Here is a 24,289-nt window from a genome sequence, read left to right on the forward strand (position 1 = left end):
ATTTCTGTACGTTTCTCGAAACTAACGGTTTTTTATTGAAAACAATCAATAACAAACGATTGGCTTCGGGTTCGATTCGAAATTTCATACTAGAGTGCCCAGTGGGAAATTGCCCATCCCCAAATTTTAATTAGTAAAAATCTCAGTAACTTTTTTGAAACAAACGATTTTTTTCTTCAAAACAATCAGTAACAAACAAAAAACAAACTATTGGCGTCGGTTTCGAGTCGAAATTTGAAAGTAGGGGGTGGGCAACTTCACATACATTGGAACTCGTACTTCTTTGAATTCTTTGAACTACCGAAACACTGTTGCTCGAGGTAATGCACTTTCACTGTAAGCTTGCTTGAGTTTTTGGTAAATAGTAACTGTAAAGAACCTATCTTGTGTTGATTTATACTGTCAATTTCACATCGATTTCGATTGACATCGCCATAAACGTTCAATATTGGATTTGATCACCCGAATGCAATATAGAATTCACCTGCTGACGAGGCCAAGTTGCTACTCCTAAGGTAATATATTACTCTCTTACACAAACACCCACCCGAAAACACCCAAAATTTCAAAATTATTTCGTTTTACAATCGCATTTAGACCGGAGTGCGTTGTGGCCACTCTATATTAATGATATTCTTATGTTCCAACTATTCTCTTGTCCTGCTAGGTTCTGCTAATTTTGTGGAACAAAATCATTATATTGTAGCCAGATTCATGCCCTGGGATGATATTATTTTAGAAGTACCCTGCCTATATTTCCTTAGGATTTGCAATAATATGTGTGGTACATATGACCCTAGATTTCGTATAATAGACGATAATGTTCGCCGATAAGGGGAAGAGGCAATGGAGAAGTGTTTGGAATATAATATCATACTTGTGGAATGACCACCACGCTCCCTGGCTCTTAATCCAATTGAATATGTCTTGGATCTCAATGGACGTCTGATTCCCACCCAAGATTTACCACCTGGGACTCTGGAGGGCTTTGGAAGTGTGTCTATCGAAAATTAGGATGTAGTACTATATGAGCTGCTGGCTGGTCGCATCCGCAGTATAAAAACGCAGTGTGCAACCTGTATAGCCAGTTGGTAATCAAACTAAATAATGAGCATTCCTAGTGATTATAAATGAAAAGGACGTGAAATCGACAGGATAAACTCTATAGTTATATGTGTCTTACAATCGCCATTTGACATGTTTTTGTGTCAAATGGCATTCAGCGTGGTCCCTCGGTATATCACTCACACTTTGATTTTGTAGATCAGCAGCGATCCCCTGTTTTCATTCCTGTCAGTTTCCCAATATATCCCCTAACCTTTTGTCACAAATATAATAAAAATCCATTTTTGAATCAAAACTCCATCTTTAGATGGCAATAGTTTAAATACACAACTATTATAACATCTTAAATAGCTTCAACTTTTGATATTTGTAAAATGGAAGTTATATTTAATAAGAAATGACCACATTAGAGTTATAAAGATTGCTTAGTTGGAAACTATATTGACTTCATAAGGGCTTTCCGGTTGTTGTATTTATTATGATTTACATTCAGAAAGACGTGAAGAATCGAAATATCGCACTTCAAGAAATTTACAGCAAATCGTTTTTCTATTAGACGGGCCCTTTGAAAAAAGTGTTTGTAGCATAAATGTAAGACAGAGCAACTACAATAAAACAATAAAGTAGTACTGTGTAAGCACAGGGATGTCCACCTGCAGGTTTTGGGGTACAGATTCCGTCTGTGAAATTGTTTTTGAGAATATATATAATTTTCCATTGAAACTTACACAATCGAACTTTAATTATACCATAATGATGCTTCTAAGAACAACAAAAATCTTTTGAAATTGAATAAATGCCTAGCAAGCAATTTATCGTGGGTTTGATACAAGCTACTCTGGTCTCTTTTATTCTTTTTGGGGGAAGGATGGTAAATTTCGGGAAGGTATATTTCGGTATCTCTGTAGCATAGAAAACATCTGTATTAGCGGATAATGAAGAAACAAATGTCCAAAGATAAGACATAAATAAATTGATAGTTCTTATTGAACGGAACAAAATGACATACGTTAAGGTAAATACTTTTATAAACCTTCTGAACGGAACAAAATGACATACGTTAAGGTAAATACTTTTATAAACCTTCTGAGGAAAATTGTCAAGGAACGATTTTTTAATACTGCTAATAATATGTCATTCGTGCCCAGGTTTAAAGAGATGCCATCTATTATAGTGAAACTAATAATGAAATATAATACTGTACATCAAATATATAATTATGACATTAACAAGAGAACACACTATGCTTGATGGTGTATTGCAAATTAAATTTATCATTAACTGTTAAATTTTAAATATTTTTCAATTAACGTTCTTGCAAGTTTTATATATTTTTCGAAATAAGATGATTTACGTACTTTTAGAAATAAGAATATAATCAAATTGTTAGGCATTGATATTCTATAATATGAAAAATAATGCATCTATTTTCATTTGTGTCTAATATGTTCCTGATTTAGGAATAATGTTAGCATAGCTAATATATTTATCTTATTATTATTGTCCTCTCTGAGAGCAGTTTCATCCTCGACTGACTCCAAATGGCTTATTCTTTTACTTTTCTATCGCTTTTGTTTCGCCACAATTCATCAGATTCCTATTATGTTCTGTTGTAATCACAGATCAATTTTTCTCAGCTTCTCCAAGATAAACAGTTGAAGAAGATTGAACAATAAAATAGAAAAAAACAATAACACGTAAATCGAAAGTATTAAGTTTCCTGATGCAATGGAGGTTGAAGATTAAATCACTTAAAGTTTCCTTGTGAACAACTACTAATTTAAACATTTGATGATACTTCTCAAAGACAATTACGAAGGAAAGTTTTATGATTCATGTAATTCACAATAGATTAATGAATCCAATGAAAGAAAGAAATTCTTTGAAATTATTTAGAATTAAACTGCAAGGTTTTGGTAAACTTTTGTCCGTACGAGATTTCATTGTGCAAGTTCTCCCTCAGTGAGATTAGGTTTGCGAGGTTTTGGCCACGCGATGTTTCGGGTGTGATGCTTTGGTCACGTGAGGTTTTGTTCCGCGAGATTTTGAGTGGCGATGTTTCTGCCACAAGATTTAGGTCGTATGCCTTTCGACAGTTCGTTGGTCCTTACTTCAAAAGTGAGGCGAAAAAATAGACCAAAGGGAATGGTCAGAAAAGAAAAAGCTTTGTTATTTTAATAATTCACAAAAAAAAAAAAAAAAATACATATTTTTTCACAGATAGTGAAGGTAACAAATAGGTCTACTACAATACCATTTCGAATTAAACTGACTTTCTTGAAACTAAAGTAGTACTGAACTGCAATTATATATGCCTCCTGGAGCAGAGACTCTGGGAATTTCCTGAAATTAATGTTTACTAAATATTCAAGTACTTTGAGTGGCTGTTTCTTTGTAATATGGAAAAAGTTACAGGTACTTCACTGATATTTCAATAACGTTATTAGTATGGCTCATTAGTTTCATCAATAAGTTTCAAAGTTGTCAGTTTACTATTTTATTTTTAAGTACTTACCTTACCTTCCCCACCCCCAATGTAACAGCGGCGCTGACTTCAGAAAATTAGGGATGTATATGTGTTAAAAGAACAATAGGGGAAATTATAACAGGATCATTAGATGTACAGTAGTACTGCACATCTACAATACTGCAAAAAGTTTGAATACCTCTGGTATATGACATTGAAATAAAGAAGCAAACGAAATAGGAAATACGTGGCCATGGTTTCTTTATTATTGATGTAATTTTATAATGTTCCGCATTTCAGCAGCCGGTCTGATTGCTTAGTATGAACGCCTTTCGTGCAGGAGGTGTCGAGTTTGATTTCTCTTACCAGAGCGTCAAGCACACACTTTTTTAAATTGTAGGTCTTTTCGTACATAACTCCGTTACTAAAAAAAAGGGCAAATAATAGAACTTAAGAAATCTTTCTTGCCTTTCTAAGTTTTACGTCCCACGAATGTGCAGGCTAGCCTAAAGAAGACGGTCATTATGAGAAATGAATGAAATAGTGGAATGAAGAAAGTGGAAGGAAACAGTAGAACATCAAGAAAAAACACGCATACGCTGTTTGTCCACCACAAAGCTCACTTGGAGCGAGCTGGGATCAAACCATGGACCCCATTCACCAGAGGTGAACACTCTATCACCAAGCCATTGTGGCCTCATTTGAACTTAAGAATCTTGTTGCAAAATTTTAATCTATGAATTGAAGAAAGGCCACTGTATACTGACACATCTATTTAGCATGTATAAATATAAGCAAGATATAAGCATCGTACCAAACATATTAGAAGCAGCATATTGAGCCATATGTAGGGCTCCCAGACTTCATGGTTTAGCCAGAACAATCCAGAATTTAGATTGTTCTCCCTCTTCCTCCAAGTTGTTTAAACAACAAATACCCCGAATCTTATTCAAAACATCTGTTAATATTATTAGCACTATATTTTAAAAAAAAGTATATTGCTTTTATTAGCCACGAATTCTCAACTAAAAGGAATAATCCACTTTCTGACACTCACTTTTGATGAGTGTTGACATTTGTTTAATTAATTATGATATTTCATCAAAAAGTATATATCTACAACTATGCTGTAAGGTTGCATAATATGTCTCGCTTTTAGAGTAAATTTTCACAGGTTGTTCTGGTCTAAAAATCAGAAAGATCTAATCGTACAACATGTTTCACTGTATTGATTTGACCTTTATTAAGACTAACGTGACTACAACATTTTATAACTATCAGAGATAAGTGATACAAAATAAATACATTATACATATTTTTAAATATTTTTAAAACATTCCTAAGTAACATAATAGTTACAGTGGAAATTGATATAGTTAATTACACACTAGATAATTTACGAAAGAATTTAAGCATATTATTTTCTTTTTCTCCAAATTAATTATATCAACATGCTCAGGATCTTCCTACGAAACTATGCAATAAAGATAAAGTATAGAAAATCTACTAACGGTGTTATTTTGTATAACGAAGAAACTCATTAAGATAAATCACAGATACATTTGGCTCTATATATATTCTGACATTTCCATACAGAATCAGTTTCATTCAGAATTGGCAACATTCTCCGAAGTGTCTTTACATCACATATCTAAAAGATGAAATACATTGTAAGTATTGTTCAAATATTAGAAATACTTATTCAATCACACTGAAATCTTATGAAATTTTCAAAACTGTTTTAAAAGTGCATTTTTTCTCATAGCATGTCAGTTTGCAACAAGATTACATTAAAAGTTTGAGCACTATTAATTGACACCTTGAAATTAATATAATTAAGGGAACTAGAAGTCCTTCTGTTTCTACTTACAAATCTTATTTTATCTTCGTAATGTTTACCAAAGCTTACTTTTAAGCAAAGATCTTATTATAAGATATAACCTTATTTGAAGAGCTTATTTACACAATTAAACATTTCTTTTCTTTTTAATACACTTTTCAATGGTTTCTGATTCAATCGAATAAGCTTTATCGGATTATGCAACAGGATAAATGCTAACGAGGATATTTTTGGTAGACCCATCCCGTTCATTAAATTCGGTATATTTCATTGGAATAGGGAACACAACAAAGCTGTTGTCACATTTTCGGTAGAAGACTGTTTTTTTTAAAAAAAAAAAACGCTATAAAACTAGTGATTGTGGAAACGGTTCTTTTTGAAAATAATTTCCTCATGTATTAAGTACTTCGCAAATTAAATCAATACGCAGTGTTTAAATATCATTTGGGTAAAAATAATGAAATAATGTGTACAAATTTAATGAATATTGAAAATTAACTTATGTGGATAAAGTACTTATTTATTTAATTTGGACTTGTGGTGGCTAATCACCAATGTCCCAATCGAGTGGTTCAAATCTGAAACTGAAAATAATAGATATATTTACCTGTTCTTGTCTATTCTTTAAATTGGAACAGATACTGTTATTATGGATATACAGAAAATAAAAATAATAATCTCTGATAATTTAGCTATCGTAAATCACTAAAGAGTGAATGAAATGTTTACATTAACTAGCGTTATACACGAGACCAGATGAGATATATTTTCGTTACAACATTTAAGATAAAACAGGGCTCTTTTAAAAGACATAAATATATACATTTTCCAAGTGAGACATTACTATCACTTTTGCAAGAAAAGACATCATTTTTCTATTATCGAGACTAGATAGACTCAAATCGTGTCTTGTGCCTATCTATAACATTAATCATAAACAATAGAGTAGAATGGTTACTACTTCTGGACAATGTACACCGTACTTACATCAGAGTGAAAAAAACTCAAGTTTTATTAGTTTTAAGTAATTTTCAAAACTTCTGAAAAGCAAGAAATTGTACAATTTTCGATCGGACAGTACAGAAAGCATTACACTAGTGCAGATCTCAGCGAAAATGAATAACTCAACTCACTAGAGCTTATTAAAACTTAATTTTTACTTGTATAAATTGGATTTTCTTAATAAGATTTAACTCAACATTTAGGCTTCATTTTTGATTAAAAAATAGTTTTCACTTCCAAAAAAATATTGTCTGTTCAATCATTTGCAAATCAACAGTATATATGTGGGATCAAACTTACTTACTAATATAGAATAAATTTAATTCATTAAGAAGTTACAAGGCCCTCTACTCCTATTTACAATTTTATTTTCGTGATGTTTGCATAAGATTATCTTTAAAGAAATAACTTATTATAAAATACATTGTTTATTAATTACTTTACACTAAATGAAATAATTAATGTCAAATATTACTTACATGAACATAATGATATAATGAATATTTATCATTCTTTCGATGATACTATAAGTTGCATTAGATCGTGTAGAGACACATTAATTGATTATTGAAAGTAATTCTTTTGTTTCTCTTTTCTTAATTCCAGGTTTTCCTTGCCCTGCTGATGTCTGCAGTGCTTTTCGCAACCGCTGATGATTTGAAGAAAGAAGAAACAACGTACATTTACCGCAATGGATTGCCTATATTAACTGAATATGCTTATCCTTACACTTATCCTTACGTTTATCCTTATGCTTACAACTACCCATATGTTATAGTCTAAAATTAAGAAAGATGCAATTCCAACAAGTGTAACGTCAAGAACAATGTTTTTTCTGCTTTTTAGCTGACAAATCCGTCATGGGATTCACATCTTGTAACAATTGCAACTAATAAACAATAACATTAGAGTTATTTGGTTTTCTTTTTTATTATTGCCTCCGAAACGTTTTAAGTGTATTTAATCTTCCTGAAACTTCATGGTATCGTATATGCCTATGAGCTGTATTCATATAAAATGTAATGTAGGAAATCCTTCGCCATTTTTGTTTCTTCTGAAGACCAAGATGCATGTGGTTATTATTTCGTTTCTTTCCATCACTTGCATAAATTTTATCCCATCTGAAATTTTAAAAAAGCAGTGAAAGATTTCTTAAATAAAAAAATAAAAACTCTAGAAAAATAATTAGTGCTAAATTTTAATATACGTTATGTTTATTCTAAGGTTCTATCAGAAGAGACAAGAAAAAATGATTACGATCAGGTGTAATTTTAATTCATGGAAACCATTAAGTTCTGACAACAATGACGATGAATATCTCAATAATGTATCTTCATGTAAACAGTTTTATTTTTAAAAATATTTTGATTTAATGTCTCCTATGAAAGAAGGCCTGGCTGATCCATTGATCAACTCCAAGGGCAAACTGCGTAAACTAAAAACCTTATATTCGCACAGAGCAAAGGATTTATAACATAAAGTGAAGATTTATAGAAATTTTACCTTGAAGGGAAGACGAAAAGGACAGGGGACTAGTAAGAATTATAATAAGATATCTATATCTCGCAATTCGTTAAGATCAGCGAAACCAGCAAACATAGTTTCATAAATCTCCCATTCTTCTTTCATCCTTTTTCATAAACCGTATGAAAATCGGACTTCAATCAGAAATTCTAGACCTAAATGAAATCTATGAATTAAAAAAATCAACCTGTAGAATCAATACAAATAAGTTAAAAATTAGCATTATTACTCTTCAATTAAATGCCTCGTTTGTAGTAGGAGGTAGGGTATATGTAAATCTTTATATACGTTACGGAAAAATGTATATGTGTGTATATATATCTGTATATGTATGTATGTTCCAGCGTAACTCTGTAAAAACTTTAACCAAACTTACAAGGTTAGTACTCTCAGAATAAAACCCCTTTAGATCACCTGCGGCAGCGGGAAGCGAATACTTGTAAAAATTATTGAGAACTACAGATATTAGTGTCGAATCTCTAGTTTCGGTGTCTCCGAGATGAACAGTGACACTTCCGATGCCGTTTAAATCCCACTTCATCCTCTATTAGTACTCCTGAGAGGAGAGAATAGTGACATCTAAAAATAAATGAAAATGACCAATGTTAGTGTCTAATCCATAGTTCACCTGGTTCCTACGTTGATTGGTGACAATGTTTGTGCCCTTTAAGTTGATGATCAGCACCCAGTTGGAGTAAGATTTCGTTTGAAATGAATCTTGCAACATGTTTGTTTTTGTCTCAAAGATTTTATCATATCACATTGGTGAAGGGGCTAATCGTAAGGAGTACGCGAGTTCAAAATTTATGCCAAGAATATTTCTTATGGATTTTTATATTTACATTTTCATTCAAGTTCTTATCACAAAGGGAAAGAAAATTCAAATATTGCCCATAAACTTAATATTTTCCCTTACGAACAAAAAACATTTCAGAAAGTAGACAGATAAAATTCTTGCTCTTTAACCTCGACGCTTGCAATTTTAATCCTGTATACCGCTCTTCGGAAAGCAGTTTTTATGTCGCTGCTGCTCGAATGGAGGGACAGTATTTTTAAACATACAACCCACTGATTTTCTTTCAGAAATATCATGTTTTATTATTATTGTTTTCAGTGTAAAATATTCTTTGTTAAAGTTTTCCTTTTACGAAGAAAATGGGTGATACTTGATAGCTAAAGGAGAAAGTATTCAATTTACCAAAATCACTTACTTTCAAATATTCTCGTCTTCTTGATTATTGTGTACCGCGTTCAGTAACAATAAATGGCTCGTACGTGGGGGTGGGTCCTGGGAGGCAGAAACTCCCCCGAAATTCCGACTTTTCTGTAAATTTAATCTAATTTTAGGGGTAATTTTACAAATTTTAATATAATTGAACCTCATATTGAATTTGAACCCTCCCCGAAATAAGTTTCTGGGTATGTCCCAGGTAGTAAAAGTAACTAAATAAGAATGAAAATATTTCTTTCGGAGAGGAAAGAAAAAATGTAAGATTTTTTTGTGGGAAGACTAACTAACTACGTTAAGAGAAGACAACATTTAGAGATGAAAAATCTTTAATTCCTAAAATGTACTGTATATACCGTAATAAAGTCGGAAACGATTAATTCATACCTTGTTACTTAGATGTTAACATTTTAAAATTTTTAAAATCACTTTTGGATAAGGCTACCAGATTTTCGGATGGAGATAATACCGGAGCATTATATGAAAATTCTTAGGTATTCATGGTTATGGAAAAGCGATGGTGTCAAAATTTATATTCCTGATGGTGTCTCATAATTTTCAGTGTTGGCTCAAAATCGCGAGGTAAATGAGGAACAATTTGAATTGAGAGGTCTTCTCTAGAAAATTTAATCTAACATGAGTGGAACTTGATATGTAGATTATACACATTGCACATTGCCCTTTCATCGTCATGCTGGTTAGATCTTGTTCTTCATGAGCTATATCTCAAGTTATGTTACTTTTGCTGGACATTACCTCATCCTCTACTTCTACTTGTAAATAACAACAATGTTTACTGGAACCGTCATTAAATTGCCTTAATTTTTGTATATTATCTTCGGCTTGGTATTTGGCTTCTGTAGACCTATATTATTTTTAATAGAAAAGCATACTGTTTCGTTTGATCAAAGCGGTTATTTTGTTTCTAGGCACGTAAACTGTTCTGTTATCTTTAAACAATGAAAGTATGTATTATGTACGTTAATCAAGAGGTTCTAATTAAAACCAGGTACAGAAGTGAAGAAATTCCGGAATAATCTGCCTTTAAAGTCTCGAACCTTGATATAACAAGTAAAACTTCCCTAAGGAATAGCATGCATATAATTGTGAGCAGATAAGCTTAATACAAGTTAAAGTATACAAATGAGCTGCTGTTTTGTTTCTTAAGGGAGCAAAATATTGAAAGATAAACTTCAGATAGATTCAGGTATAGTATATTTGGCCAGTTCAATACGAAATCACAGTTTCAGTTTTGAAGCTATCAATTCGTCAGAAGTTTCATGTAGCCACAAATTCCTTTCTTCAAGATGAAATTCGTAGTAAGTATTATTCAAATCCTACAAGACTAACTCACCTCTTGTAGCCATAATTAAGTTTTTACCTTATGTGCGAATTGTTTTCTCTCAATTTTCGTTACATCTTTCACCGGTGTTTTGTTGATTTCTTATTGATTATTTTATTTTATTGATTTCTTCTTTAAATCTAGATAAATGTTGTATTGGTAATACAAAATGAACATGTGTTATAGGAGGAGCGTCGCATAAGTAAGTTTACAATGAATATTTGGCAATAATCATATATTATGTTCTTAATTGAATAACACACATTGTGTTCTATAATGAACACTTTCAGCATAGTCGCCGAAACGATTAAGGCATTTGTCTAACTGTGAAACGAGCGTGTCTATACCTTTCGAAAAATATGTGGTCCCAACTGTTGAGTCAGCGCTGCACAAATTTTCAACATTCAGAGGTCCCTTCAGCTTTCCAGCCCGACGATAAAATTCCGCATTAAGTAATCGAATGACAGAATGCATTTCCTGTTTGGACCACTGCTTTAATCGACCTTTCATTTCACGTTATGACGTTACGACTTGAAACAACAAAAACAATTATAGTTACATATTGTCTAACCTCAAACTCATACGAGATCGTCCCCAAAATAAACTTACAAGGCAGTGACGAAGATGTCAAAGCAGAGATGCAATGCTGACTCAACAGTCCGGGCTTCACAATTTACGAAAGTGGCGTCGACAGGTTTATTTTACGATTAGACAAATACCTCAGTCATCTTGGCGACTAGATTTGAAAAGTAATATGTTGACTAGCAGAGAATGTACCTTGGTTTAGGTAGAACATAAAATATGATTATTACCAAATATGGATTGTTAACTTACTTGTGCGATGTTCCTCGTATAGAAATTAAATATTACTTAAATTTACTTATTAAGTATTTAAAACTAATTAATTTTCACGAAATAAGGAGCATAAATAATTATGAAGAAGCATTCATCAAAATCAAACTATGAAAACTCCAGTTAATTTTCAGGAGAATAGAAAACCAATTTCTCCCGTATAAACTAATCAGGAAGAAACAAATATGACCCTACTGTAGACGTTAAAGAACATTTCTTCCAAAATTTCGTGAATAATTTCGAATCGTAGTACTAGGTATAAAGATACTTTTCTTGTATTGCAGTAGTTCGGTGCTCAAACATTTTAAAACTGACTAATATCTATAATATCTATTTATCTCTCTGGTACTCGTAACAGCTAACATACCAATATCTACCTTCTATTCTTCAAAAATGAGCATTGTTTTAATCGTAACATATTTCAGTACTCGTATTTCTGAAACGATAGCAATGAAAACTAATTTGTTATCAAGAAATAACAAAGCAAGGTTAATTCAAAGTTAAGTTAAGAAGCAAATACCGTAATTTTTGGTAGATGATCAAATTATCATTTCAAAATCGCTATTTAGGAGTGTTCACAAATATATATATATATATATATATATATATATATATATATATATATATATATATATATATATATATATATATATATATATATATATATATATATATATATATATAATTACTTTTTGTGTTCTAAAACATTTGTATTCATTTTGCAACTAAGATCCCAAAGGGTTAAGTTCCGCAGGTCGCCCCAAAAATTATAAAATTTACGGGGAAATTGATTGAATTATACGAAATTTAAACATCAGACAAGCGGGAAAGGTAATAAAGGTCATCAGTATACGGTGATCATTTATGGAGAAAATAAAGTTTAATCTTCTAATATGTGAAGGCGTGTAGTGTGGCCATATTAGGTAAATTGACAATAAAATATAATGTTTCGAACCCACAGTCTTAGTAACTAACCTTAGTGTGATGTAATAGGAGAGATAAAGGTACTGAATAATTCTAGTAACACTCTACAATGTCCCACAATGTATCGCCCTTTTGGGGTTCGATGTTATCCAAGAGCGCCGATCCTGGGGTGCCAAGGGGTCACGAGCTCCCCCAAAAGCTCATATGGGCCCCCACATTGTATTATGAATATACAATATTTGGCATAATTTGAATTCAATTTGCCTTAAAATCCACATATATATGCTTTCTGTATATGAATGACTCCCCCTCCAAATTTACAGAGAAATCGGCGCCCTTGATGCTATCCTATTATAAGGAGCGTACATTCGTAAACTGTAAGGAAGAAATATGTGAATTAATTTCACAATAGGATTTTATAAGAAACCAAAATATATTGGGATTTTAGCTCTCCTACTTATAACAAGGTAAATGGAATGTGTGCTCCTAACCACGTAGTACTCCATAACGAAGACATGATGAAATAAAGGGCAATTTAAGAGCCGTCTACAAAGTGATCATGGTACTACTATAGATGTGTGCTACACATACGGCATGTGTTTCATGCCATATAAAATGTTTCCCACTGTCTTCGTTTATGCGTATAGCCAGCGTCCAAAACTCATCTGCTCCTCACAGACGCATCCCTACTCCACAGCGCGGGTTCCCATACTAATTAGGTAACATTCTACCGAATGTCTACCTAGTACAAGTTGGTTTGTGTTTTTAAGTCGGTTCGTATTTTATGCTTTATGTCACATGTTATATTTATATTTGGTACTCCTAAAGCCAATCTGCACCTATTAATGCAACCCCTCCCTTACAGTGATAAGGAAACAAGTTTTTAATTCCATTGCAACATTGCTTCCGTTATTTCTGAATATGAATTGTAATACTGAACATTTGAAAGGTTGTGCTTTTGCGCAATAATACAATATGTATGCATACATAGGATACATAGGAAATTAACAAATATTTGCGAAATACAACTTAGAACTGAAGTGGGAAAACTAAAGTGGAGTAATGGTGAGTTAGGTATCTTAACAAAACCATACGTTATTATGTAAATAACGTTTAAAAAAGTTTTTTTTTTTTTTTTTTTTTTGCAATTAACATCTGAATGGTATGAACAAATTTGACTGCAGTTGAAATTTTAAGCAGTGTTGTTTTCAGAAAGTTCACGGGAAGATGAGAGACTTTCAATACACGGGAGTGAAAGATAGTACCGGTACCGTGAATATATTGATAACTTATACTGATCACGAATAGAAGTTTGACTTCAGGGAGAAAATTTTGTAATACCAGGAGAATGGTTTTACCCAGTATCAGTTCCTGAAAATATCATTGGTTGTCACAACTTACTGAGAATTAAGTACTCTTTACATTACATAAACACACTAGAATTAATTAACTTGCTCAGAAGTTCGTTAGCAAAGAAGAAAATGGAGAAAACATACACTCACGTTGCAACTACACTAAACTACGTTGCTATTTCACTTATGTGATTGCCTGTAAAACGAATGTGGATTTTTAGGATCTATTTTGGTTAAATGATTACTATTATTACTTTCGATATAGGAAAATCAGGTTCGGATTAATATTTTACCTACCAACTGCTTTGTCTACTGCAGTAACAACACATACGTCTTTGAATAGGAAACATTTACAAATCGGAGTTATTATGAGTATTAATATATAATTAATATTCATTGCTCGAATAATATATATATATATATATATATATATATATATATATATATATATATATATATATATATATATATATATATATATATTCAAGTGCATCACAGCTTTTGAAAATTTGAATGAACACTTGAACCACTGATTGGAAAAAGGGAATAAGTACAATTTTTTGCGATTTTAACCTGAGATAGCAGATGTGTTCCTTTAAGATAGTTGCATCGTTGAGTAGAAAATTGGAATGTTTGGGCAACTCTATGTGACCAATGTAGAAGGCAAAATCTCTTGCTGATTAGAAAAAGGGAATAACTACGTTTCTTATTTCCTTCTTACAGTCACTACAGGACACGACCACAACTGTGAGACTGTGTGTAAGTAGACAACCACCAGAGCCCTCTGCTTTCGTTAAGATACTTCGCCTTCTTTTTGCATTGCACAATCTATGGAGAACTTTTTGCCCCAATCAGTTACAGATTTACATGTTTTCAGTGATACAAGTGGTGGTCAAAACTGCAATCATTCAATGACATGAATGCTTTTCAACCTGACCGTATCATAACGGTTCCCATTATACACCAATATTTGCCTGTCAGAGGTCACAGTTTTTACCATGTGACCGAAATTTTGCTGTAATCAAACCAGAACTCAAACGACACAATCGCATTTATTTACCAGCACAGTATAACCACATGATTACGAATGCAACAAATACTGATCCTCCATTTCAGGTTTACGAAGTTGTCAATGAAGAGATCTTAGATTTTAAACATTGGTGGTAACCGCTTTAGAAATCTTCAGGTAGCATTGTGGACAAAACAGTGAAATTCCAAGTAAGTAAATAGAGACACTGTTTACAAAGCAGAATCTCTAGGTTATGTCCAAGCTCATAAGTTTATCAATGGACTAAGAACTGATATTTTTGATTACTCAAAAGTAATGTCACAAACGTTGCACTGCCAACGTCAAAGGCATACGATTGGCAAGTCTCGATCAATCAGAAAATGATCAACGATTCTTCACAAATCATCAAATACATACCTGACCAATACAAACAGTTTTATAGGATGATTTGTTCATGGAAAACCACTGATCAAGAAACTGTAGAAGACGAAGATGCAGACGGATAGGACCCTATGTAAACCCATTCTACTGTGACAAGGTATTTTGCTACGTATTTTGTTCAGTTGTCTATTGTATTACTTTTCTTGCTGTACGAATAACATGTGCTGTACAGAAAAACGAACGGTGACAATAAAAGTGTTAGAAGCCTAATATGCGTGATAGTTCGAATACATATATCCAAGATTAACATACAACATTGCATTCAACATGTACATTTTCATAGCTTTCTATCAAACTGCACATTACATACCTTACACACAATTACAATTGCACCCAACTTTAATTGATTGGAAAAAGGGAATATTTTTTCCATTTTTAAGCTTTTCTAACCAACTCCAGGGCTGCAATACAAGATTCTTCTTGTTGTCTTAGTGTTTGTTAGTTGTTTTGCTACAAGTAATCAATTATACACTTTTTGCAACAAATACAAACAACGCCTCTAGAAGGTTTTTTAGCGTTATTGAAAACTTAGGTCTGATGCACTTATTCCCTTTTTCCAATCACTGATTCACTTACTGATATCGTATTTCTTGTCAACTTCAGCTAACGCCAAGGTGATTCTTTACATCGTATACGATACAATATTTCTTTCAGACAATATGCGAAAATTTGTGTGTGTCCACGTTTTGCCACGAGTTGTGTAGGCAATCACCATCACCTTGAACACTGTTCCTCGCGTTACACCTAAGATACTTATCCCCTTAAATATACTCACATCAATTAACGCCCTATTCATATATTGGCCTTTTTTGAATTGTAGATGTGTCGTCCATTTTGCACCACTAGTGTCTATTATCTTCGAAAAACGTCTCCGTCCTACTTCCCTGTCGTACTAGATATGGTTACATAACATGCCACTAACATCTCACAGTGTACTCATTCTCATGTTTCTAGCCCACAACTCTTACGTGTTAATGTTAAATAAAAATGTAATATTGCCATTTACCTGGGGTGGGAAGGGAAGAACGAGACGGGGGTGGACAAATTTTGTAAGAGTATGGTGAATGGGGGCATGTTTGAAACGTGGGCTGGTCAGCGATATGTTAGCATAACAGACACTAACTTTAAACACTTATGTTGAGGATCCAGGTAAATGGCAACGTTGCATTTTAATTTAACATTGGGCTCATAAGGAATGTACAGCCCAAATGACTCATCTGCTTTAAAAAAAAAAAATCCTTCACTTTAGATTGAAAACATCATATTTGAAACATCATGGAAAGTTCATTCACACAATCTTTTTGAAAGTATTTAAAATAAATAAGTAAATAATGAACTTTTTGTTTCAACTACCCTCAGTTACGCTTTGGAAATTAAAGGACACAGAAGATTCCCATAGCCACAATTTTTGACATCCTATTTAAAGCACAGGGTGTTTCAAAATGAATATCAGTGGTTTAAGGATTTATATATATATATATATATATATATATATATATATATATATATATATATATATATATATATATATATATATATATATATATATTTAACGTACAATTATAAATAATAGATCAAATCGTCGCATGAGAACCGAGGAACGTAGCTCCAAGAATGCTGTTTTCGTTTTCTTCATGTTTGGACATAATTTTGAAAGCGTTCCTTGGTGAAAATGGAACGTAACACCATCTGTTCTCCTTGCCGATCATCTGTTGTAATCTAGCTCAATTACCATCTTACTAAAAACACATCTTTCTAAGAGAATATTGTTTTTGTTCTCTCGGCTGTATACCTACGAAAATGGAGTTACGTACCTCTGCGACGAAATTTAAGAGCAACTCAAACAATTTTTGAATCGCACAGCGCACATCGATTCGATAGGCGAGAAAGGCGCATAAACTTTCCTCCTTGATATGACACAAAATGTGTTCAATTTAGAGGAGTCTCGTTGCAACTGTACTATCTCGTAGGGGTTTGCTGACCTTCAGATGCGAACATTATGAGTGTTCACATCGTCACTTAGGTGAAATGTCGATTCATCACTGAACACGACACGGTCCACATCTTCATCGTCATGCAACATTTCATTTGCAAAGTTTGTACGTAAACCATAGTCTACAGCAGCTTTTCCCAACCGGTGTGCCGCGGCACACTGATATGCCGTGAATGGACCACTGGTGTACCGCGAGGAAATCGAAACAAAATTATTAATTCTATAACAATCAAATTACAAAACGTGGGGGAAAATGTACATTTCTATTTCACACTACTATGAACCTCTACTATGAATCTACAATTATAAGTTTCACACCGTGTTACTTTTTGTACATTTTTAATGTTGAAAAAAGTATTTATCATTGCTATGACCATTATTGTTTCTTTATTGTTGCAGACTATTTCGTAACTTGAAAATTTAAAATATAATTCAATCTGTTCGACAAAACAAACGTGCATACAAATTACGTAATTTGTGTTTTAAAAGTAAAAGAGATTTGTTTTTTCGTTCGTTATTTAGTGATCTTCCTTCTTAGTGAAAGGTTGGATACAGTTTTCGAAAAAGAAAGCGTGTTTTTTAAAACCTGAGTCCAATATTTCATTGCAATTGTTTTCTATTTTTAAATTAGAATGAAGAATAAGCATAATCATTTACCACTGGATAAAACTAGTGATCGAGTTTTCTTCTCTGTGAGAAGAAGATCAGTAATCACAGAAAAAAATACACTGTGTTTTATGTTTACAAGTAATAATATCTGTAAGTGTGACGCGAGAATTCAAGTTACACCCGTAGTGTGCCGCAAGTTGAAGAAGGTTGGGAAACGCTGGTCTACAGGCTTCACAGCTTGTAGCAATTGCAATCTAAAAGGACATAGTTGTAAGCGTCTACTTAAAATTCTCCATACAGACGGTTACACTATAAGTACAGATTCAGTATTTCCAAATATAAACACAGAAAGATTTCTGCCCACTAGTCGCCATCTTTGCTACTAGCGCTTTCTAACGGCAGACAGAAGAAACAGTGCATACGTATGCATGCGTACAAAACTGTTTGAGTTGCTGTTTTATTTTATGTATTATTTATAATTGTATGTTAACTGTAATAAGTACTACAAAACCTTTTAAAACCCATATATGCATTTTGAAGTACTCTGTATATTTCTGTACATGCAAAATAATGTATCAAATACAAGTATGGAGAAAAGAACCACACTTGTCTGTGTCTTACATGTTTTCCATTAAATTATTGCCCTTCCACGTTCGATAAAGTTTTCTCTAAGAGAATCTGTCAAATTGTCACAACACATATTACTGACTACATATCTTGTAATATGTATGAAACTATAATGATAAAATATTCTTCACATGATAGCATCGTGCAGTACAAAATAGAATGATGTCGAAATGGGGGAAAGGATTTCTCATGATATTAATCAATGTGGAAATGGTTCCTAAATCAACGCTTTAGCTCCATGCTATATTTATGTGTGAAATCTGCTCTAAAGAGTATTTGGTTTGCCAAAATTCAATTCATGGAATCATATAGATAACGAAACTAGGTAAGTAGGTCTATGACTTAAGGAACCCAAAAGTTCATTGTCACCGAAAAAAAAAAAAAAAAACTTCTCCATTAAATTAAATCCTGACCATTTCACTTTGGATGGATACTCGAAGAGCATGCTTAGTACGTAATTTACAGTATTATTCTCTCCTCTTCTTCCTGAGTTTCTTTAGGATTCTTATCTACACGGTGGCCCAAAAGTAGGTATACAGTACCGTACTGATCAGCTCATTGCATTTTATATAATTTCTTATTTTAATCCATCAGGTAGACTTACTTTCTTTATTATTTGTTCTTAATGAGTTTTTACTTACATCTTAAGCTCGGAAGAGCCCAAGCAAATAAACCTATAAACTAGAATGTTATATTTGATCAATGCAGGGGTGTATACCTACTTTTAGAAAACCCTGTAGAATTCTGTGCACTGCGAGTGTCGTGTTTCTACTTGCTTAGACGTCTTGACTTTATTATCCACGTATTCCTCAATTTAGTACACCTTAGTGTCGTGGGTAACTTTCTGATTTCTTCTTATGTTTATTTCATTTCTCGTTATTATTCTCACGAGATACGGTACATTTTCACAAATATGGTACATATACAAATATCGTGATACATTTTCAGAATTTCCGAACAAATTTTAGCGACGTGACTTTTCTTTTTTTAAGGTTATACCTCACAGGTATCACTCACAAAGTGTGATCTGTAAGGGCAAGGGCGCCGATTTCTCTGTAAATTTGGGGGGGGGCATTCAGATGCAGAAATCATATATGAGAATTTTAAGACAAATTGAATTGAAATTATACCAAATATTGTACATTCATAAATAAAATGCGTGGCCCACATGAGCTTTGGGGGAATCCTTGCTCCCTCGGCCCCCCAGGATCGGCGCACTTGCTATGGGGTGAAGAAAACAGTAATTTTTTGTGCAGCACGCATAATGATAATATCAATGCTGAATCCTGCCACACTACCTGTTGAAAATGTCTTATAAAAGTTATGAACCGAAAAATCAAGGAGAAAAAGACTAATAATTTCTGTGTACACCACGGGGGATGTCCACCAGGTCCGGACTTCCCCCAAAATTTCATAACTTGACTAACATTTGTAGACTTTCTTAACATAAATATAGTTTGTCCAACAGAGGAATGATTGATATACGCAAAAGATTTGATTTTATGTCTTATCTGTACTCCTTATTTTCTTAAAAAATAATCTAGTTTTATCATTTTTTTCTAAAAATATAGGAGGCAGTAATTAACGATTCTTATCGCCTTCTCGGGTGCAGAATAAAACAGGTTCAATGTTACATGGATGTATTTACTTCCCAAAAATACTTTGGACACTTCCCAGCAAACATTTCTAGACGAGTGCATGGTGTGTTATTTTACTTTCATCTCTATACTCGTACCAATTGATTTCAGTTTGAAAAAATCAAGGCTTAAGAGTTAACGATACTTTTATACTATATCTCATTAACAATTGTGTATCATTCAAGTAAATAGGTGGCACAATTCTGGCACAGAATTAATTTTGATGTCGACCCCCCAAAAATTCTTTTTTGGCGATTCTCTCGAAAGCCTTAAATCAAGATTTACCCTCAAATATATTATTTTGTTGAGTTCAATGAGATCTATTTATTGGATTATTTTTCTTCTGCGCTAATAATGTAACAGTTACCTTTAAAGTATTCATAGGTTAATATAAAAATGATTTAACTAAGAAAATACACATGTCAAAACTACGTACCTGAATCTAGCTATTCACTTCTGTTCTTTTATATCTAGGAAAATGTTTGGAAAAGTCAAAATGGTCTTGATCTCTTTTTTGAAACTTTTTCTCTCCTTATTTCATAATCAACTCATCAGTGACTGGACTACATATGTGGTGAGTCTTGTCTTTTCGTCATATTTGTCTAATGAACATCAACATTCGCTTGTTGGAATTTGTAATGTTCTGATGTAATCCCGGATCAACTTTACATCACATATCTGAAAATAAAACATGTTTTGTTGTTCTTCTAAATTACTATATTACTTAACAAATTAGCTTGGAATTTTCCTCTGTATAGTAACAACATTAAAACATATCTTTACGAAATATTTTACAGTACAGTAAAATATTAAAATGAAACTATTTTCTGGAAAAAGTTTAGCCTGTGATTAATTAAAATAGAAACAGATAATAACATGGTCACATTACAGGAGCGCTGTTTCTTATATATATTACGCGCTGAGTTGAAATAAAATCTTTAAATGCATAACTCATTATGTCACGTGTTTGGTAAAATGACAGTAAAGCTAAATATTACTATTGAGGACTAAATTAGGATTTAAACGGCATCGTAAGTGTCACTGTTCATCTCAGTAGCACCGAACACTATGGATTCAACACTAATATCGGTCATTTTTGATCAGTTTTATATATCTCCACCTACCCTCCGCCAAGTTGAGGGGTTGAATTAGGATTTAAATAGAAACGAACCTCATCGTTCATCTCAGTGATCCCGAAAACAATAGATTCGACACTAATATTAGTCAATTTCGGTCATTTTTAAATATCTCCCCTCCCATGAGTTGCACCGTCAAAGTGGAATGATAAAAACACTCTCAGGCCCGAACCTCATCTATGTTGAAAATTTTATCGAGATCGGTCACTGATCCAAGCGGTGCGAAGTCATTATATATATATATATATATATATATATATATATATATGTACGGTGGAACATTTATTCTGATACGTACTAATTGGTAAAATACGTTGAAATTTTGTACCAAGCAAATATCGACAGCATTGTTTGCATACACTATTATACCACAAATTTAACAGTGCTGCCTATTCAACATAAAGCCGCACTTTTTTTTTTTTTTTTTTTTTTTTAAAAAAAAGGCCACTACGTCAGGTTATTACATGTTTCAAATTTACATGTTAAATGAAAACTTACAATGTTACATTTATTATTCAGTGTTTCAAACTAAGGATTCTACAGTATCAGACCCATCTAAATTTTGGTGGTCTCTACAGCACTAATTAAGCAAATGATACACACGGACAATGCATATCCAAAGTACTTTAGTGGCTCATGCTATAATTATGATATGACGGATTTCGAATAAGTATGAAGAAAGCTACAAGAGATTAAAATTTGACTTTCTCTTAGCTAAGTGCTTCATCCAATTGCATAAGTGGTTATAATACATGTGAATATCACAATGTAGTTTATAGCAATACTATTTTATTATTATTATTATTATTATTATTATTATTATTATTATTATTATTATTATTATTATTATCATTATTATTATTATTATTAAGTATCCTGCCTTTTGGCAGATCCTGGGACTAACCATTTTTTTAAAGTTTTATTTCTAGGCCTGGAAATGTTTCATCCACGTTTCTGGACTTTCAGCTTCCTCTTTTAACTTCTAATATTTTCTTCTATTTTGAAAAACGTCTCTCAGTTGGGATCTTCGTATTCCACGTTTAACTTCCATCTTTCCTTTCCTTCTATACCGGTATGAAGAAGACAATTTCTTTGCAAGAAGTGTCCAATCCAATTGTCCTCCCTACGAAGGATGCTGGCTAAAAGTGTTCTCTTCTCTCCTATCCGTTTTAAAACATCTTCTTTTGTTATTTTTTTTTTGTCCATTTTGTCTTCTTCATTTTCCTTCAACATCACATTTCCAAGCTTTCTACATATTTCTTCTCTAATTTCCGTAATGTTCACGTCCCTGAACCATACACTCCAATGCACATATATAGCATTTGACCAACTTCTTCCTAGTCGAATATTAAGCCAGCTACTTAAGAGTGATCGTTTCTCGTCGAATGCTTCTATGACAATTCTTCACATGTCCTCTTTCATGCAGAAAACGTCTCTTGTCAAAATACTTCCTGGTTACGTGAAATTATCGACTTTTTCAAGTTTTCGTTGTTCTATTTTGTCCTGAAAGGGTGCGTTTTAACGGTATATTCATATGACATTCGATTTTTCGATGTTGACTTCAATTCCATATAGTTTTCCAGTGTCGATTATTTTGTCCATCATCTCCTGTAATCTTTCTTCGGTTCTAGCTATAATAACCGTATCATTTGTATATCTGACTTCGTTAGTGATCTCCCCTCCGATCTTGAAACTTCAAATTACCATTGATCCTTCCTTTATTAAATTTCACAGTAAATGTTAAATAATTAGGGTGACATATTACATCCTTGTCTATCTCCATATTAGTGGTTGCTCTTTCATTCAAGCCCAATTCACTCATTGTCCTGGGTGCAGGTTTTAAATGAGTCTTTTTTTTTCAATGGAGAAACAGAAAAAAAAGATGATCTTACGAAAACTACTGACATTGGAATCATAGGTGTAATACCCATGTTAACGTTTACGATTTCTTTCTACATTATTAATAACGAATATCCTAAAATTTAATAATAATTATCTGATCCTTTAAACTGCTCTTCAAGAAACGAATATACCCAAGTACAGTCTTCTGCAAATAAAAACTCACCACCCACCCCTCTTATAGTAATCTTCGAATAACCTATTTGCAACGGTTTAATATGTTGGTCCAAATGATTTTTAAAAAAAACTTAATTAGCAGAAGAAATGTTAGGTTAGTTTGATCTTTGCGTATAGAAAAAAGTACATGACAATAAAAGGAAATAAATAAAGAAAAAGGAAGTAGGTAGCTATAGTTTCTTGATTATTACTGTACACATCTCCATCACTCTTCTACTGTTCCGAATTCTTGCAGCGGTTGCTTCGCTGGTCTGAACGCATGGTGTGCCTTCTGTGCACGAAGGACCAAGTTTTATTTCGCTTAGGGGAGCGTCAAACACATTGCAGTTATACGGATCTTATTTTAAATTTAGGATTGTCCTACATAACATCGTTATCAATAAAGGAAGTATAAATATAAATAAATCAGTCCACTCACAAGATTTGAACTTAAGATTGTAGTTGCCAAAATTCTAATCTATAAAATGCACACGGACAGTCATTGTATACACTGGAGTATTCTTTTAGCACGCATAATTATAAACAAGGTAGAAAAATTCTACCAAACAAATTTAAAGACATGTTAAGTCATATGTAGGGCTCCCAGGCGTTCCGGTTTAACCAGATCATCAAAGATATTTACATTGTACCCATTCTTCCTACAAAATATTAAAAACTGCAAGTGTCTAGAATTTTCTTGAAAATTTATGTTTATATCATTCATAAGATATTTTTTTTTAAAATATCTCTTTTGTGGGTCATCGATAAACAACTAATAGCAATAATCCACTTTCTGACATTCACTTTTGGTGAGTGCAGACTTATTGTTTAATTAATTATGATATATCATCAAAAAAGCAAGTGATAAGTATATATATATATATATATATATATATATATATATATATATATATATATATATATATATATATATATATATATATATGTTAATATTTTTCAAACACTTCTTACTTCACACAAATAGTTCACCTTGAAAACCAAGAATTGCCTTCCAGTAGTAATTGATATAGTTAATCGCAAACTGGATAATTTACAACAGAATTTTAAGCACATTATTTTTCCCCTCCAACCATATTATATCCACATGTTTAGGATCTTTGTACGAAAATATCCACTAAAGATAAAGTACTGTTAATCTACTAACGTTGTTATTTTGTGTAAAGAA

General features: G+C 32.6%; 2 long non-coding RNA genes across 2 annotated transcripts in view; one reads left to right on the top strand and one right to left on the bottom strand.

Moving 5' to 3' along the window:
• The first annotated feature begins 5,051 nt into the window (after positions 1–5,051).
• LOC145687299 (uncharacterized) lies at positions 5,052–7,160 on the top strand. The gene is made up of 2 exons (XR_014131670.1): positions 5,052–5,202; positions 6,981–7,160. It is a non-coding gene; the product is annotated as an uncharacterized LOC145687299 (long non-coding RNA).
• The window catches only part of LOC145687321 (uncharacterized), a 32,289-nt gene continuing 14,992 nt past the window's right edge, over positions 6,993–24,289 (bottom strand). Inside the window, exons 2-3 of the long non-coding RNA XR_014131676.1 lie at positions 20,349–20,590; positions 6,993–7,495 (exon numbers count right to left, since the gene is read on the bottom strand). This is a non-coding gene — a long non-coding RNA (uncharacterized LOC145687321). The remainder of the gene's footprint in view (positions 7,496–20,348; positions 20,591–24,289) is intronic.

Source organism: Thermobia domestica, chromosome 1 (assembly GCF_964235325.1).
Source record: "Thermobia domestica chromosome 1, izTheDome1.hap1.1, whole genome shotgun sequence".
Taxonomy (NCBI): domain Eukaryota; kingdom Metazoa; phylum Arthropoda; class Insecta; order Zygentoma; family Lepismatidae; genus Thermobia; species Thermobia domestica.